At 43.1% G+C, this 18,646-nt stretch overlaps 3 non-coding genes across 3 annotated transcripts; all 3 read right to left on the bottom strand.

Moving 5' to 3' along the window:
- Positions 1-568: 568 nt before the first annotated feature.
- On the bottom strand, positions 569-641 carry trnak-uuu (transfer RNA lysine (anticodon UUU)). The gene has a single exon. It is a non-coding gene; the product is annotated as a tRNA-Lys (tRNA).
- Positions 642-1,734: 1,093 nt separating this feature from the next.
- Positions 1,735-1,807, bottom strand: trnak-uuu (transfer RNA lysine (anticodon UUU)). The gene has a single exon. It is a non-coding gene; the product is annotated as a tRNA-Lys (tRNA).
- Positions 1,808-2,902: 1,095 nt separating this feature from the next.
- On the bottom strand, positions 2,903-2,975 carry trnak-uuu (transfer RNA lysine (anticodon UUU)). The gene has a single exon. It is a non-coding gene; the product is annotated as a tRNA-Lys (tRNA).
- Positions 2,976-18,646: the final 15,671 nt, after the last annotated feature.

Raw genomic sequence — 18,646 nt, 5'->3', positions numbered from 1 at the left:
CGAAGCTTCAGCACGTGCAAATAGAATCAGGATTTCACTGCTGCCTCCCAGCGCCACGGACCCTTGTCGGATTCGAGCCTCGGGCGACTACCTGTGTGCAGTTTGCACATTCTACCCGTGTCTGCGTGGATTTCGTCGGACGGATCCGGTTTCCTCCCACAGTCCAAAGGTGTGCAGGTCAGGTGTTCTGGCCATGCTAAATTGCCCATTGTTTTCAGGGATGTGTAGGTTCGGTGCATTTGTTCGGGGTAAATAGAGTCATGCGGTAGGGGTTTGGGTGTGTGGGGGATACTACTGGGAGAGTCGGGAGCCTGTTTCCACAGTCGAGGGATTCGATGCTAATTTCTGATACGCACATTTGGAGGACCTGAAAGAGATCAATTCAAACAGAAGCCACGCTTTGCGGGAGAAACACCGCGAGTTTGGCAGCAACTGCCACATTTCGGAAATGCAGGCAAAAGCGGCCTGTGCTTGCTTCCCACCGCCACAATGTGAGGGCCATTCAGTCTGATTTGCTCGCACTACGCCTTCGCTGTTGTCCCGTGGCAGTGCAATTATAAAAGCGACCCACCCGAGCAGGGACTTGAACCCTGGACCCTCAGATTAAAAGTCTGATGCTCTACCGACTGAGCTACCCGGGCTCGTGGCAAGCCGCCGCCCTGCTGCGGCTTTTCCTGCTTGAGCTGGAAAAGACGTTCGCGCTGCACACTCTCGCGCAGCCATTCTGACACAATCCACACAATTCAGTAGGAAAGACGGGCAGCCCCGACTGTGCAGGGCCGATTCCAAACCGCTGTCTCTCTTCATCACCCCCATTCCATTGCCGCCCCGACCTCTCTCTACTGTAACAACCCTCCTCAACACACACCTCTGGCACCGTCAAAGCCATCAGCAAGCTTACAACACAGCACCGCCAAAGTAAGAACGGTGCTCATGAGACGGCCTCATCATCATCCCTCCAACACCACGCACAGTCCCTACCCCCAGCATCCACTCTCTGCTCGACACAATCCACCCGAACACAAGCCGCAGGCACCGACACTCCCACACGCACTGCCACATCACCATCAGCTCCAAAACAAGGAAGATGTGCATGAAAGGTTCCGTTTGAAGTGTCTGATTTGATTTTAAAAAAGCAGACCATCGATGACAGCAGTGTCCATAAATCGAAGCTTCAGCACGTGCAAATAGAATCAGGATTTCACTGCTGCCTCCCAGCGCCACGGACCCTTGTCGGATTCGAGCCTCGGGCGACTACCTGTGTGCAGTTTGCACATTCTACCCGTGTCTGCGTGGATTTCGTCGGACGGATCCGGTTTCCTCCCACAATCCAAAGGTGTGCAGGTCAGGTGTTCTGGCCATGCTAAATTGCCCATTGTTTTCAGGGATGTGTCGGTTCGGTGCATTTGTTCGGGGTAAATAGAGTCATGCGGTAGGGGTTTGGGTGTGTGGGGGATACTACTGGGAGAGTCGGGAGCCTGTTTCCACAGTCGAGGGATTCGATGCTAATTTCTGATACGCACATTTGGAGGACCTGAAAGAGATCAATTCAAACAGAAGCCACGCTTTGCGGGAGAAACACCGCGAGTTTGGCAGCAACTGCCACATTTCGGAAATGCAGGCAAAAGTGGCCTGTGCTTGCTTCCCACCGCCACAATGTGAGGGCCATTCAGTCTGATTTGCTCGCACTACGCCTTCGCTGTTGTCCCGTGGCAGTGCAATTTAAAAGCGACCCGCCCGAGCAGGGACTTGAACCCTGGGCCCTCAGATTAAAAGTCTGATGCTCTACCGACTGAGCTACCCGGGCTCGTGGCAAGCCGCCGCCCTGCTGCGGCTTTTCCTGCTTGAGCTGGAAAAGACGTTCGCGCTTCACACTCTCGCGCAGCCATTCTGACACAATCCACACAATTCAGTAGGAAAGACGGGCAGCCCCGACTGTGCAGGGCCGATTCCAAACCGCTGTCTCTCTTCATCACCCCCATTCCATTGCCGCCCCGACCTCTCTCTACTGTAACAACCCTCCTCAACACACACCTCTGGCACCGTCAAAGCCATCAGCCAGCTTCCAACACAGCACCGCCAAAGTAAGAACGGTGCTCATGAGACGGCCTCATCATCATCCCTCCAACACCACGCACAGTCCCTACCCCCAGCATCCACTCTCTGCTCGACACAATCCACCCGAACACAAGCCGCAGGCACCGACACTCCCACACGCACTGCCACATCACCATCAGCTCCAAAACAAGGAAGATGTGCATGAAAGGTTCCGTTTGAAGTGTCTGACTTGATTTTAAAAAAGCAGACCATCGATGACAGCAGTGTCCATAAATCGAAGCTTCAGCACGTGCAAATAGAATCAGGATTTCACTGCTGCCTCCCAGCGCCACGGACCCTTGTCGGATTCGAGCCTCGGGCGACTACCTGTGTGCAGTTTGCACATTCTACCCGTGTCTGCGTGGATTTCGTCGGACGGATCCGGTTTCCTCCCACAATCCAAAGGTGTGCAGGTCAGGTGTTCTGGCCATGCTAAATTGCCCATTGTTTTCAGGGATGTGTCGGTTCGGTGCATTTGTTCGGGGTAAATAGAGTCATGCGGTAGGGGTTTGGGTGTGTGGGGGATACTACTGGGAGAGTCGGGAGCCTGTTTCCACAGTCGAGGGATTCGATGCTAATTTCTGATTACGCACATTTGGAGGACCTGAAAGAGATCAATTCAAACAGAAGCCACGCTTTGCGGGAGAAACACCGCGAGTTTGGCAGCAACTGCCACATTTCGGAAATGCAGGCAAAAGTGGCCTGTGCTTGCTTCCCACCGCCACAATGTGAGGGCCATTCAGTCTGATTTGCTCGGCACTACGCCTTCGCTGTTGTCCCGTGGCAGTGCAATTTAAAAGCGACCCGCCCGAGCAGGGACTTGAACCCTGGACCCTCAGATTAAAAGTCTGATGCTCTACCGACTGAGCTACCCGGGCTCGTGGCAAGCCGCCGCCCTGCTGCGGCTTTTCCTGCTTGAGCTGGAAAAGACGTTCGCGCTTCACACTCTCGCGCAGCCATTCTGACACAATCCACACAATTCAGTAGGAAAGACGGGCAGCCCCGACTGTGCAGGGCCGATTCCAAACCGCTGTCTCTCTTCATCACCCCCATTCCATTGCCGCCCCGACCTCTCTCTACTGTAACAACCCTCCTCAACACACACCTCTGGCACCGTCAAAGCCATCAGCAAGCTTACAACACAGCACCGCCAAAGTAAGAACGGTGCTCATGAGACGGCCTCATCATCATCCCTCCAACACCACGCACAGTCCCTACCCCCAGCATCCACTCTCTGCTCGACACAATCCACCCGAACACAAGCCGCAGGCACCGACACTCCCACACGCACTGCCACATCACCATCAGCTCCAAAACAAGGAAGATGTGCATGAAAGGTTCCGTTTGAAGTGTCTGACTTGATTTTAAAAAAGCAGACCATCGATGACAGCAGTGTCCATAAATCGAAGCTTCAGCACGTGCAAATAGAATCAGGATTTCACTGCTGCCTCCCAGCGCCACGGACCCTTGTCGGATTCGAGCCTCGGGCGACTACCTGTGTGCAGTTTGCACATTCTACCCGTGTCTGCGTGGATTTCGTCGGACGGATCCGGTTTCCTCCCACAGTCCAAAGGTGTGCAGGTCAGGTGTTCTGGCCATGCTAAATTGCCCATTGTTTTCAGGGATGTGTAGGTTCGGTGCATTTGTTCGGGGTAAATAGAGTCATGCGGTAGGGGTTTGGGTGTGTGGGGGATACTACTGGGAGAGTCGGGAGCCTGTTTCCACAGTCGAGGGATTCGATGCTAATTTCTGATACGCACATTTGGAGGACCTGAAAGAGATCAATTCAAACAGAAGCCACGCTTTGCGGGAGAAACACCGCGAGTTTGGCAGCAACTGCCACATTTCGGAAATGCAGGCAAAAGTGGCTTGTGCTTGCAAAGCCATCAGCAAGCTTACAACACAGCACCGCCAAAGTATTTTCTGATGGTGTTTCTTCACTTTGCGTAACCAGTAAATCATTGACCTTTTGCTTTGATTCCATCTCGAAATCGCTTTTGAGCAATTTCACAAAACACTCAGATATCTCTGCCTGGAGTCAAATCGTTCACCTCACTCACTCTTCTTTTGATTTGACAAAACGTCCTCTACACCTTACTTTTAAAGGTTTACCTATCACAGGAAGTAACACCAACACTTCAGCTTTGTTCGCAAAATTTAGGTTAGGATTTCTTGTCTGACTCCTGTTTAATCTCATGCTATGATTTTTTAAAGTGCTGCCTAGTCAACTCCTGCTCCATTTAATTGCTCCCTACAATTTGACACAGTCCAAACATGTGGTCTCTGAATTCTGATTTACCTATTTTTCTTTAATTTCAGAGGCCCTTTCATCTCATGCGCAAAATCTAAATCAAGTCTACTGAATTTGGTCGATTCATTTTGAGCATCGCAAATGGCAAAGAAAACAAAAGGAATTCCTTTCTCCCAGTCGTCTGTCTAATCTTGACTGTAAACTCTTAACATTGTCTTAACACTCCTTGCAATTCCAGATGATATGCATTGTTTTGAATTGTTTTATTCCTCATCTATCCATTACTTTACCGAAAAGTTTTAGTGTAAAATTTGCCCCTTGATGTGATTGTTTTGTTGTTGTCCATACCCAGTGAAAAATTTGAGTAACTCGTCTCTAATTTTAGCTGTGATGTTGTGTTATTAAAATGACCTTTGGAAATCTAGGGGACACGTCCAGTATTAACAAATACTGATTCCCACTTTTGGTTTTAGTTTGGGGTCCTACACAATCGATTATGGCACTTGTTAAAAGGTTTCTCAATTGCAGGAATGGGTATTAAAGGTGCTGCTTTTTATCTTTGCCTGAGGTTTTCCAATTAACTGACACGTGTGAAATATCTGGCAAAATCCATCTACATCCTTATGCAGTCCAGGGCAGTAAAAATGTTTTTGTATTTTAGCTTCAGTTTGTGTTACCCCAAATAACCTTCTACTGATAATTCATGCACTCTCCGGAGTGCCTCCTTTCTCTAACCCATGGTAATACAACTTGTAGAACGTCTGTTCATTTCTCACCTGCCTGACTATGTGATGGTCTCCATTTCCTCACGAACAGTTCATTTTTTAGATGGTAACATTTGGGAATAAACTCAGATTCCACTTCTGTGTACACTTTCTAATGTAATTGCATCAATTTTACATCTTTGTTGTAATTCAGTTAAATTCCTTGAGCGAAAAATATCCACTTTGTCTTCCACGTGTTCCTGTTTTGTCTCAACCATTTGATCAAACATGGTCTGATAGTTCTACATCAACTTCCTTTTTGTATTCTTTGACTTGTCCTCCTGTTTCAACTGTTGGCTTTGTGACCTTGTAATTACAGTCAGGTAAATTTCTAGGATATACTTCTTGTAATGCCTTAGTTGCCTGATTCTCTACTGGCTTTTCAACCACAGTAGACCCACTTCTGTGATCCAGCTAATATGTTACCAAGGAGAAATTGTATTCCTGGAACCGAGTGTTCCTGCAGTACCCCTACCACCACTTCTCCATTTGTCACGATAGACTGTAACTTCACTCTACATAAATTGAAGACTTCCTGTCTTACCATGAATTCCACAAATTGGCGTTTTTTCTGGCAATAGTTCTTCTGAATTACGTATCTCCTCATCTCACAAAGAGAGGCACGATCCCACATCTGTTAACACTGTAAGTTATTACCTACTGCTGGTAATGCTAGCAATAAATCTTACCTTTGCAAGTAAGTAGTTTAAGAAAATCTGGCACTTCCTCCTCAACCAACCTCTGACCAGGTTGTACTTTCTGGTGCAGCGTTTTGGCCGCCACTGTGCTTTTTGCTACTTTAACAAAATTTACTGGCTTATCCTGTTTTCCTACATCAATCTTCCCAAGTGCTTTTCTAACCCACCAACACTGACTCCATGTGGCCTACCTTATTGCAATGAAAATACCTGAGGTTTTCAACTTCTCTTTTCCCTTCCTGGCTTTCCTTTTTATACCTGTAGTAAGCTATCTTTATCATCTTCACCGAGATCTACTTTTTCCTTACCATGTGAGTACTTTTCTTGACCTCAATTTCTATGCCTCACAGAATGAAATCGAGGTTGGATGCTAAACATTAATTTATGACCCAACTCAATCATAAATTCAGCTGTTTACCCTGCTATTTTAAACCTCTGCACTTCCACGTGAGTTCTCACTACATCAGGAAGTGAATTTTTGAACTCCTCCAAAATAATTGTCTCTCAGAGCGTCATGTGTTTTGGTCTATTATTAATGTCCTGATGAGTGAAAAATGCCATCCTAAGTACATTTGAGCTAACACCAGAAGCCTCCAGCCAACATTTCATGAATCTAAGGAGGGAACCTGATCAAACATATACATGTGTTGAGTTTGAAAGAATCAAACAAAGTAATTTTGATCGGTGGATAAAGGCATTGAAAATAGATCAAACACATGATGGTATTAGGGATTACTTTGGAGTTCGAAGAATTCACTTCCTGAAGTTATAAGAACTCATGTGGAATAGCAAGTTAAGGCTGCCCCATTAGGAGTGGAAATGGCATATTTCATAATGGCAGATATGCAAACAAACACACAAGCTAACACGCACACCTACACAAAAACACAGGGACATATGTCAGCACAATGAAACACACACACACATAAGTACGCATATAAATTACAAAAACACATGCCAAATGTATGTTTGGAGATGTGACTCTAGGATTGGGCTCATCAGGTGCACAAGGACCCAGAGAATCCAGTAGCAATGACACAGAATTTCCAAGGGGGCAATTGCACTCATATTGTTGCCACTGACAATGACTAAGTAGTGGGGCCCATGGTCAAGTGAAGGGGAGACATCATAAAGTGACGGGAAACAACAAAATGATAGAGCAGGGTAATATCTTGAGTGATGAGTTCAAAAGTGTGTCAGATAGGGACAGAACATACAAATATAAGAGTGCAGCAGTAGAATGGAGCCTTGATTGCAAAAAAATGGTCAAGAGAATGAATTTAAGGCACTGTAGCTGAATGCACAACACATTCGGATGAATTGTCAGTGATTGGTGTTTGTGAAAATGGGTTGAAAAGAATTACAAAAATATAGTCGAAAAGTAAGAAAGACTGGGATGTGAGTGTTGAAGGGTATTTGAGGCATGCCAAGCTAGGAAAGGTTGGTGCATTGGCTCTGTGAATTAGGTTTGACATTAGTTCAATACTGAGGGATGGTCTTAACTTGAAAAATCCATCTGTCAAATCAGCTTGGGTGGAGACAAGAGTAGGAAAGATAAGAGGTCACAGTTTATAAGGTCCTTGAGAGTAGTGACAAAGAGCAGAGCATACAGGAGGTAAAATTGAGCAATGTACCAACATAATTATTGATGACTTTAAACTTAAGGTAAACTGGGAAAATAAAATTCACAAAGACAGCAGGAAAAATGAGTCAGTGTTTCTGTGACCAAGCTATTTTAGACGTGGCAGTTTGCAAGGAGATAGGAATGATCAATAATCTCATGGTAAAGGAGCCTCGAGGTGACAGCTGCCGGGTTTGCAATGTTGTCAGCCAGGTTGACCTCAGAATGAGTTTCCGAATTGGAGCTGTTAACCTGATCCAGTCAGAGAGCCTTGGTTGAGAAATATACAGTAAACAGGATTGTCAGACATTCCTGCTCACTCTGACAGCTGGATCAGTGTCAAGGGCTCACAACATGTCAATAAAGGGTGACTTGGTGACAGGATACTGGCCTCTGGAGTTATTTCAGGGGCAACACGAATGAGATTTATGATGTAACCATGAAAGATAATCTATTAGCTAAATAGCAACTGGATTTCCAACACCAGCATCTCCAAATCAGGACTTCCAAAGGGCAGTACAATTGGCTTTATCATTGGAAAATATGGCAAATTGAGTCTATGAGTTGCAGTGCACACCAATGGAAGTGGACGCCCCTGTGAGTCAGACTGAACTTGGGGAACACCACTTGAGTGAAAACAATTGCATAGCCTCACTCAAGACATATCCTGATCAGAGGGACTGCAGGTCTGCCCCACAGCAAAACCTGAAAACAAAGCCAAGCCTTGGCCAAATAATCAAGCTTTCTTCAGGATCCAGGCTGGCACGTTGATGTAGTTGCTACCAATTGAGGACTCAAGCCAGTAAAAAGGTGCCATTAGACCTAAATTCAGTAAGAGAACTCATGGACCTATATCCATGTAAGTGCACATCTGGAAAATCCTTTTCCATCTGGCTGAGAACAGTTAAATTGCTTAACAACATCCAAACCAGAGTCAATCAAAATAAACATCTGATTAAATGGTCACCTGCTTCTAATGGAGGTTGATGCTGGTGCAACTGTTTCAATGATTGCAGAACCGGTTTTAAGCAAAGTTCACTCTGGACTCCAACCCTTAAGTTAGTGCAAGACCTCAGCTAGACTGAGAACCTATATTGGGGAGCCTTTCCAGATTAAATGAATGACTTTGGCTCTGGTCTCTGAGAAGCTGCAGGTTCAGTGACCACTGGTTATAGTAAAAGGCTTGGGCCCAAGCTTGATGAGATGAAATTGATTGAGAAAGATTCACTGAGATTGACTCAATATTTTAATTAGAAAATTCATGACACCAGCCTCAAGTTGTTTCAACAGTGATCATAAGGAAATTAATGTTGAGTTTGAAATGATGGATTGTGTGTCATAGAGTCATGCAGCACAGAAACCCTTAAGCCCAAATTGTCCATGCCAACCAGGTTTTCTCAACTAAATTAGTCCCTTCAGCTTGTGTTTGGCCCATATCCCACTAAACCTATCTTACCCATGTACCTATCCTAATGTCTTTTAAATGTTGTAATTGCATCTGCTGCTACCATGTTTTTGGTCAATTCATTCCATTTTACACCACCCCTTCTTTGAAAATGTTGCCTCTTAGGACCCTTTTAAGTCTTTCCCTTCTCATCTTAATCCTATGACCTCTAGTTTTGGACTCATTCCCTTGGGAAGAGATCTTAGCTATTCAGATTATCCATGCCCCTCATGATTTTATAAACCTGTATAAGGTCACCCCTCAGAACTGTATCAGGGAGAAAGATTCCAGCCTATCCTTATAGCTCATCTCATCCAGTCTCAGTAACATCCTTGTAAATCTTTTTTGCCCTTCCCAGTTTAATAATATCCTTCATATAGCAAAGCAACTCGAATTGTACACATTGCCAAGGCCACATTTAGATTAATATCTTACACAGCCATAAAACAATGTCACAATTCCCGTACTCAATTCTCTGACCATTACTTGTGATTTAAAATGAATTAAAGGTAACTGAGAATATGATGGCAGACCTGACTCAGGTGAACTGGGAAACTGGGATAAGATGTATCATAGTAAAGTTTGAGGCATTTTTTAAAAAGATATTTAATAGCCCAGTAGAGAATTGTTGTTGAACGAAAGGCTCCTTGCGAAACAGCCTTCATCCATTGCTCAATGCATAAACCCAGGAGACCATTAAATAGAAAGAAAACGTTACAGCTCTGCAAAGATGAGTGCTGAATTAGAGGACTGGACAGACTTCAAGAAGCAGCAAAGAATGACGAAACTGTCAAAATGTTGTGGCTAAGGCAAAACCTGTCTCAAAAGACTGAATTGTCTCTTGTATTTAGCCAGAAGATGGCGATCTTGGACTGTCAGAGTCACAGAGTGAGAGCTGAGGCTGTTTTAACTGGGCCCTCTATTTTATAAAGTTAAAAAATCACACAACACCAGGTTATAGTCCAACAGGTTTAATTGGAAGCACGCTAGCTTTCGGAGCGACGCTCCTTCATCAGGTGATAGTGGAGGGCTCGATCATAACACAGAATTTATCTATTTTATAGTTCATCATCAAGTTCTTTCTTTTGAGCACAATGCCTGTGCCCTAAACCACAGCAAGCTGCAACAGAAATGCACTCAGAAAAGTGGCTAGCATTTCCACACAAACATTTGGTAACTTGATAAAGGTACACAAACACAGATGAATTAGGAGAATTCTTCAAGCCCCCTCTACTATTCAGTAAAGGCGTAACTACTACAAGATTATGAAACAATCAGATCATATTCATTCACTTCAGTGTACCAACAATTCATTTTGCTTGTTATGAATGATGCCAGCATTTGGATAGAGAACCATTAACTTAGTTTGTTTTTGTTGTATTTGCAGCATCTAGTCTTGACTACTTAAGTTTATTTCTTAATGTTATTTCTGTCCTTTCCTGTCATTCTCTGGCCTGCATTCCACATAGTATTTTTCTGTCCTGCCTTGACTCCATTCCTTGATTTGTTACATTTAACCAAGCTTGGTTCCTCAGCCAAGACTATGGTGCTGGAAATGCACAGCAAGTCAGGCAGCATCTGAGGAGTAGGAGAATCGGTGTTTCAGGCATAAGACCTTCCTGATGATCTCCAGCATCTGCAGTCATCATTTTCTCCCTTGGTTCCTCAGCCCCTTTGTTTAGAATTATAGAACACCAACAGTGTGGAAGCAGGCCATTCGGCCCATCAAGTGCACATTGACTGTTCGAAGATCATCCCACCCAGATCCATTCCCCCTGTATTTTCACCCAGTAACATTGTATTTTCCATGGCTAACCTATCCTGCACTTCCCTGGACACAGGGCAATTTAGCATGGCCAATCCACCTTACCTGCACCATTTGGCACTGTGGGAAGTTACCGGAGCACCTGGAGGAAACTCTCACAGATATGGGGAGAATGTCTGTTTGGAGTTTGCACATCATGAGGCTGGAATCAAACCCAGGTCCCTGGTACTGTGAGGCAGCAGTGCTAACCAATGAGCTACTATGCCATCCTTAGTCTAAAGCCCCCTCCATTTTAGTCATTGTGTTGCATGTGGGACCACTGGTCCCAGCATAGTGAAGGTGTAGACGATCCTAATGGCACAGAGTCCACTTTCCGTAAGTACTGGTGCTATCACCCCATGATACAGAACCCCCTACTCCCACATGTTCAGTTCTTGACTCTTATTCATCCTTTGCCAAGTTGCATATGGCTCAGGTAATAATCCAGAGATTATTACATTTGACATTCCAGTTTTATAATTTATCATCTAACATTGCAACATTTAAAAGGCATCAGGATGGGCATACAATAGGAGGGGTTTGGAGAGATATGGGCCAGGTGATGGCAGGTGGGACTAGATTGGGTTGGGATATCTGGCCAGTATGGATGAGTTGGACCGAAGGGTCTGTTTCTGTTCTATACATCTCTATGACTGTATGACTGTATCTCATGCTCCTGCAGCAGAACCTCTTTCTTATGTTCGATCTGTGTCATTGGTATCAATGTGGACCACTGGATCCTCCCTTGCAACCTGCAAATTCTACTCTGGGTCAGATCTGATGTGCTTGTCACGGGGGGAAAACACTACTATCTGAACTTGTTATTTAATGTTGAGAACACTTTCAATCCCCCTCACTATACTGTCACCGGCTACCATTACACTCTTTCTTATTTCCCAGCTTGAATCTTCTTCCATCACAGATCATTCATCCTTGCAGCCCTTATTACCATCCAAAAATTCAAACCTGTTGGGCAAATGCTCCTGTATTCCTGCTCTCTGTGTCATCTTTCCCACCTCACTTGAAGTGACACCAACCTTCCCTGACCATTGATGAAATTAGAAGACTTAAACCGAGGGGGTGTGACCATCTCCCAGAATAAAGTGTCCAGTATATTTGTCCTGTCCACTATCCTGCAAAAATCTACAGATTTGGAATGGTTCTGGTGACTGGAATGTAAAAAATCTGGCGCACTATTAAACAAGAGAGGAAAAGGAGAAAGCAGGGAACCCCAAGCCCATTAACCTTACTTCAATAGTGGAGAATGTATCAAAAAGCATGTGATAAATGGATGTGGGATTGAAGGAAAAAGATCTGATTGAGTGTAATCGGCATGGACTTACAAATGGGAAATGGAGTTTGACAAAGTTGGTGTTTGATGATGTTGTGAACAAATCTGATAAAGGGTGTTGGTGGATGTAGAATACTTGGGTTTTCAGAAGGATTTTAATGAAGTGCCCACAAAAGGCTCGTTAGCAAAATTAAAATAGGAGGTAATAAACTGGCATGGATCAAAAATTGGCAAACAGAGTGAGAATATATGGATCATTCTTGCATCAGCAGGTTGTGACTAGTGGGGTCTGTACTTGAACACCAGCTGTTCACAATACATAGCAATGTCATGGCTGTGGTGACCAAAGGTATTATGTCCAAGCTGGTGGATGAGTCACAACTAGATGAGAACATGTGCTGTCAGGAAGCTGCAAAGCAGCTTCAAGACAAGTGTAAAATCACACAACTGAAAATGTGTTGCTGGAAAAGCGCAGCAGGTCAGGCAGCATCCAAGGAGCAGGAGAATCGACGTTTCGAGCATGAGCCCTTCTTCAGGAAACCTGAAGAAGGGCTCATGCCCGAAAAGACGATTCTCCTGCTCCTTGGATGCTGCCTGACCTGCTGCGCTTTTTCAGCAACACACATTTTCAGCACTGATCTCCAGCATCTGCAGTCCTCACTTTCTCCTAAAATCACACAACAGGTTTAATTGGAAGCACACTAGCTTTCGGAGCATCACTCCTTTGTCAGGTGATAGTGGAGGACTCAATCCTAAAACACAGAATTTATAGCAAAAAATTTACAGTGTGATGTAACTGAAATTATATATTGATGGTATTCATACAGATGAACGACTCAACAGACAATCAAGATATTTTTCAATGTATAATTTCAGTTACATCATACTGTAAATTTCTGCTATAAATTTTGTGTTTTAGGATTGAGTCCTCCACTATCACCTGATGAAGGTGCGACTCTCCGAAAGCTAGTGTGCTTCCAATTAAACCTGTTGGACTATAACCTGGTGTTGTGTGATTTTTAACTTTGTACACCCCAGTCCAACACCGGCATCTCCAAATCAAGACAAGTGGACAGAGTGATTGCCCCTTTGTTCCTAATTTTCTTATTTATAGGAAAGAAAATTGGAGTTTATTTGTAATAAAAGCAGCAAAAAAGGGCAGATGGATGTATGGGGTCAAGGATCTTCTGGCAAACTCTGAAGTATCTCCACAAAAGGCCAGTATCCAGTCACCAAGTTACCCCTTACTTACATGTGGAGAATCCTTGACAATAACCCAGCTCCCTCAGAGCCAGCTCTCTGAACAGGATGTCTGACAATGTCACTCAGTGCTCCCTGATTGGACACAATTAAACAGCTCTGAGCAGGGAACTCATTCTATGAAGTCCATCCGGTTGACATTGTTGCAACCACTACAATGATTCTGACTCAAGACTAAGCTTATTATGGGCAATCCTAGAACAGACACCTCATCCACAGTCTTGCCTCATTCAAATTCTCCTTCTGTCCAGCTGAATCCAAGTGTCCACATGGAGAACCTAAATTCCCATCACCTTTAGAAGGAAGTGATGACATGTTTGTAGACTGATGAAATCACCATTGCAATCACCCATTTTAAAAAACAAATTGAAGTCAGGATGTTGTATGAGTAGCATAATGGGTAGAATCAGACTTGGTGGGAGATGCTGGTTTCAGTCTGACTGTATGATATTTTAATGAGACACTTAAATATCACATGAAGTAATGCAAATCGTTTGATCTTGCTCTTGCCTGCAGTCTCATGTCAAGATGAAATCACACCGAAATGTTTAAGAAAGTTCATGGTTTCCTTTCCCCAGTACACTCTGTATATAGTTTCCAGGAACGAGACCAAAATATTCTAATTCTGTCAAGTTGGCACCAAACAAGAATGAAACATCTGACCAACTCAGGAGTGATACACATTCAGGTAATACAAGTACCAGTCTGGTATTCTGTTACTGTCTTGAAAAATTCAAACCATTTGGGTTTTGCTCAATATAATAATAATATTGTTCTAGTCTAGGACACAGTGCAAGATAACATGACTTACTACAGTCTAATAGCTCTGGCATATTAGTACACCATTGGTACTTTACTGAAAGCAGCTTCATTCTTCCTATTAAGTTTGTCCGCAGGTTAAAGCATGTTTTGTTGGGATGGGTATGTGTGCTGCCGGATGTTTTTCTCTGCATAACCGGTCCAAGGAGGAAAAAGCTTGCAAACCATTACTCTAAGTTCCAATATAAGTTTAGCTATAACAATTATACATGAACAAAGGGCTGGATCCAACTTCAGCACACCAAGTAGTGATTGTAGTTTATTATAAGGGCCTGAAAAGTCTGGACAGTCTCAAGACTGATGACTAGTTGCTCTGTTTTGATGAAGTTTGTCAAATTTTCAAAGTAACTCCCCTGATTTTTTTACACAGCTCTTCTTCAGCCAGCGTATGGTGCCCTTGCCATTTTCATTGTTGCTTGCATTTTTGGCTGTGCACATAATATTTCTTACAGCACTGAGATGGAAAATGACCACAGAATGTTTCAATTGTTACTTTGGCTGTGTTCAAATGGGAATTCAGCTTTTCAATTTGCAAGCCATATCACCATAACCTGGTGGAGTTGGAAAGTAGAAACCAAAACTTCAACACCCAAACAGCTAAATTGTGCAGATTAAAACCTTTCTATCAATATTGAAACTTTAAAGATCATTTTAATGTGTGGCTGAAACTGCAGAAATTTCCATGTCTCAATTGCAATGGAAATGCCATTTGCATGGGCAGCAAACCAAAAACAATAAAAGTAATTGCAGGCACCATGTGATGGATGAATCTGCAAAAACACAAAATGAAGCATTGTCACCAATGCTATTTTTATGCAGCTACCCAGAACAGGGATAGCCTGTGGGCTGTGATCCTGTAGCACTTCAATCATTACAATGCGATAGACTTGAAGGTGCACAAATACTGGTCACAAAAATGCAAATTTTATTTGTGGCCTCAATTATTACAATGACAGTCCACACCATCAATGGTTTGAGAATCCCCATTGGACATAGCTTTACTGTGCTGTTATCAATATGAAGCAGTTATCCAGCCTGCATCACTTACGAAACAGGGAACTGGGATTCTTTCCAGTGAGCTCTGGATGAGCTTGGGGGCTGAGTACCCGAATGAGCTGGATGCTTAAAATTGCATAGGTTTCTTTTCTCTCAATACATGTTTTTTTTCCCCTTTTGCCTCCCGAGCTCAGACATCATCCACGGTGAAAGCGAGCATTGACTTAGTCTCCCAGCACTCCCAGCCTCATGGTGAAGCCCAGTGCCATCTGGTTGGAAGGACTGTTAATCTGAACTCTTACTTCTCTATTTTGAATTTATTGCTGGACTTTATTTTTCTTTTTCCCCTAAAAATTTATATTTAATTTGTACCTTGGTACCTAAGTGGCATTACAGGTGATTTGTAAACTTTTCACTGCACTCATGTGAATACATGTGACAATAAAACTAATCCTAAAAGCTACGTTGTTGGTCTACTTGGGCAATTTTGGCAGCTTTAGTCAGCTTTACTGAGCATAAATCCTTGATCTGCTACCAAACTCTCAGGCTCCTGGGTTCAGCTAGGTGGCCTGACTTCCTAGAGGGACAATGTCTTCATTCCATTTTCAGTAAACAGAAGCTCCATAAAACTGCTCTCAACTCCACATCCACAAAAAGGTAAAGTCAACGATCAGGTAGTGTGGCTCAAGGGGAGTGACCTTATTTGCTTTCTTGTGACATGGATGTGATTAGAAAAGTGGGTTTTTATTGTCTGACTCCAGCTATTGAAAAGCGGGGGTTAAGCATTCTACCTGAACTATTTCACACAACTGAGTAGGGTTCTGCACCTCTTTAAGAATGTAGTTAGTGTTAAGTGTGGAGTAGAACCACATATGGGGCAGATAGGATAAGAACACTCAAAGAAAGGCAAAATACTGCAGATGCTGAGACAAACAGAGAACACTGGAAAAACTCAGCAAGTCTGGCAGAATCTGTCAAGAAGGAAAGACATAACGTCTCAAATCCAGTAAGAAGAGTATTAATGAACAGTCATATTGCACTCAAACATTAACTCTTGCTGCACAGACCACCAAACCCATAGACTCTCAGTTACTCTGTATATTTAGGAACAGGACAGTGAGTTTCCATCATTACACCAGACAATTTCTTTTACAGTAATCTGACTGCTTCATGGCATTTATTGATTTTTTAAAAGGTCAAATTGCCATGCTGATAACTGAACCAATTTTCTGGTAAATGTCTGAGTACCCAGTTTATTAATGCAGGAGGATGGCTAGCACACAGCCAAACCCCTCAGTATAGAAGATTATCAGCTTCAATTCTATTAGGTTTGGCAACGTGCATTAGGATTTTCTGTTATAAGTCACCTTTGTTCCAATGTCACCCAGAGTAAAAGTAAAAGCTAAGGCCAACTCTAGTCAACCCAAAATATGCAGAAGTATCAAGAAAAACAGTAACAAAACCATTAGCAGACCAAAAGTTAACAAATTAACAGATAACGACACATTACAAATGTAGCCCAATGTGAGCAGATAGACACTCTGGGCTGGACTCCAGAAAGCATATCATGTCCAAGCAGAACTGTCAAATTTAAAAAAGTGTAAGCAGTGTTATCCAAACAGCATCTGCAACCACACAGTGTTACTCAGCCCTCAGTCTGAGGTAAATGGGGACCTGATAAGATCAGGGTTGAGATTAGGGTGGTGCTGGAAAAGCACAGCATGTCAGGCAGCATTCGAAGAACAGGAAAATCGACGTTTCGGGCAAAAGCCCTTCATCAGGAACCGTCTATTCCTGATGAAGAGCTTTTGCCCAAAATGTCAATTTTCCTGTTCCTCGGATGCTGCCTGACCTGCTTTGCTTTTTCCAGCATCACTCTAATCTAGACTCTGGTTTCCAGCATCTGCAGTCCTTGTTTTTACCTACTTGATAAGATCATCCCACTGCTTACTAAAGAGGGCAAAATAAATAAACAAGACCTCACTTCAGATTTGCAATCAGTTTACAATTTCTACAATGAGTCATTTGTCCTCAGACCAATTCTTTCCTAATACTTCTTTTCCAAGGATTTACCAATCATAACTTAATGCAACGCCGAAAAACAAACTTGTATTTTAGAAAATAACTTTCTGCCTGTAATTAGTGAATTACAATTTGGCTCCCAGTGTTACTTAAGGGCACATGTTACATGAGAAATACCATAAATATTTTCCTATAAAGTGGAAAACAGTTAAACAATGATTGGTGGGCAATCAGTAAAACATTGTAGACCGAACGTCCCATTCCTGTGCTGTATAGTTCTGTGTTCTTTTGCTAGCAATCCCTCCACAGTCCCCCGCTCACCCAGGTACTGCACTCCACACGAAGCATCATTCTATGCCAAGACCCCCATAACCAACACTATCTTCAATCTGTGGCAAAGCTTATTATCCTGTGGCATTCTCATTAAACCAACCAAAATAATTTTCCAATCAGTGTTAACTCTTTGTTTAAATACTTTGAAATTTCCTGCCAAATTAAAAATCAAAAGGGAGACATTTAGGAAGAATGATAATGAAGTCATTGGCTAAATCATGATAATCAATTTTTTAATGAATTAATCTACTGGAAACCCAGATATTGTCCAAAGACACATATCCCTTTGAATTAGGCTAAATGTAGACTGATCCCTGGTGTAGCTCCTCCTTTGAGGAGCCTGACAAATGGGTTTTGCCTGAAATGTCGATTTTCCTGCTGTGCCTTTCCAGCACCACACTGACCCTGACTATAATCATAACAGTTTAGACAAATGAGAGGTCATCTTATTGAAGCATAAAAATATTCAAACAAACAGGGGCACACTCAGTTTAATGTTATGATAGAGGTCAAACTCCTCTGCTGTTTAAAACCAAAACACACAGAAAAGCTCACCTCAATCTTTTCAGAGGGAGTGAAAGAAAGCCTTCTGATTTCTATTGTTTAAAGAAAACAATAACAGTTTATTTTTCTAAGTCTAAAAATGAACACAAAACAAAAACTATTAGCAAACCTGTTAAGCCTTTCTCTTAAAGAAAATCTCTGACCACACTGCAATTAAAATGCTGCATCAATAACACAATGATTAAACATTAACTCAATTTTATCTCTCAAAGTCTATACAGTCACTTATCATATAACCCCTACAGTGTGGAAAAAGGCCTTTTCGGCCAACAAGTGCACACCAACCCACCAAAGAACAACCCACTCAGACCCATTCCCCTACTTTATTACTCTATATTTACTCCTGACTAATGCACCTAACCTACACATGCCTGAACACTACTGGCAATTTAGCATGGCCAATTCACCTAATGTGTACATCTTTGGATGCTGTCTTCCTTCCAATTTTGCTGTTTCCTTTCCATTTTGCTGCCTTCTCCCTGGGTCATCTATTTTTTTGTGAATGTCTTTGTATACAATTTCATGGTACCTTAAATAGATGATACTTTCTGCGATATTTCTTTTGAGAAAAAGATGTTTATTGCTTCAGAGAGCAGTTAGCGCTGACCAATTTTCAAAATGCCCTTCCGTTTACAACCCCCAGCATCGTACCCTCTCATTGGTCTGATGTTTTCAATACAAT

This window comes from Chiloscyllium plagiosum, unplaced genomic scaffold (genome assembly GCF_037043375.1).
Source record: "Chiloscyllium plagiosum isolate Xiang-an unplaced genomic scaffold, Cpla_swu_hap1 HiC_scaffold_28, whole genome shotgun sequence".
NCBI lineage: Eukaryota > Metazoa > Chordata > Chondrichthyes > Orectolobiformes > Hemiscylliidae > Chiloscyllium > Chiloscyllium plagiosum.
This window is presented reverse-complemented; position numbering and strand designations above follow the sequence as displayed.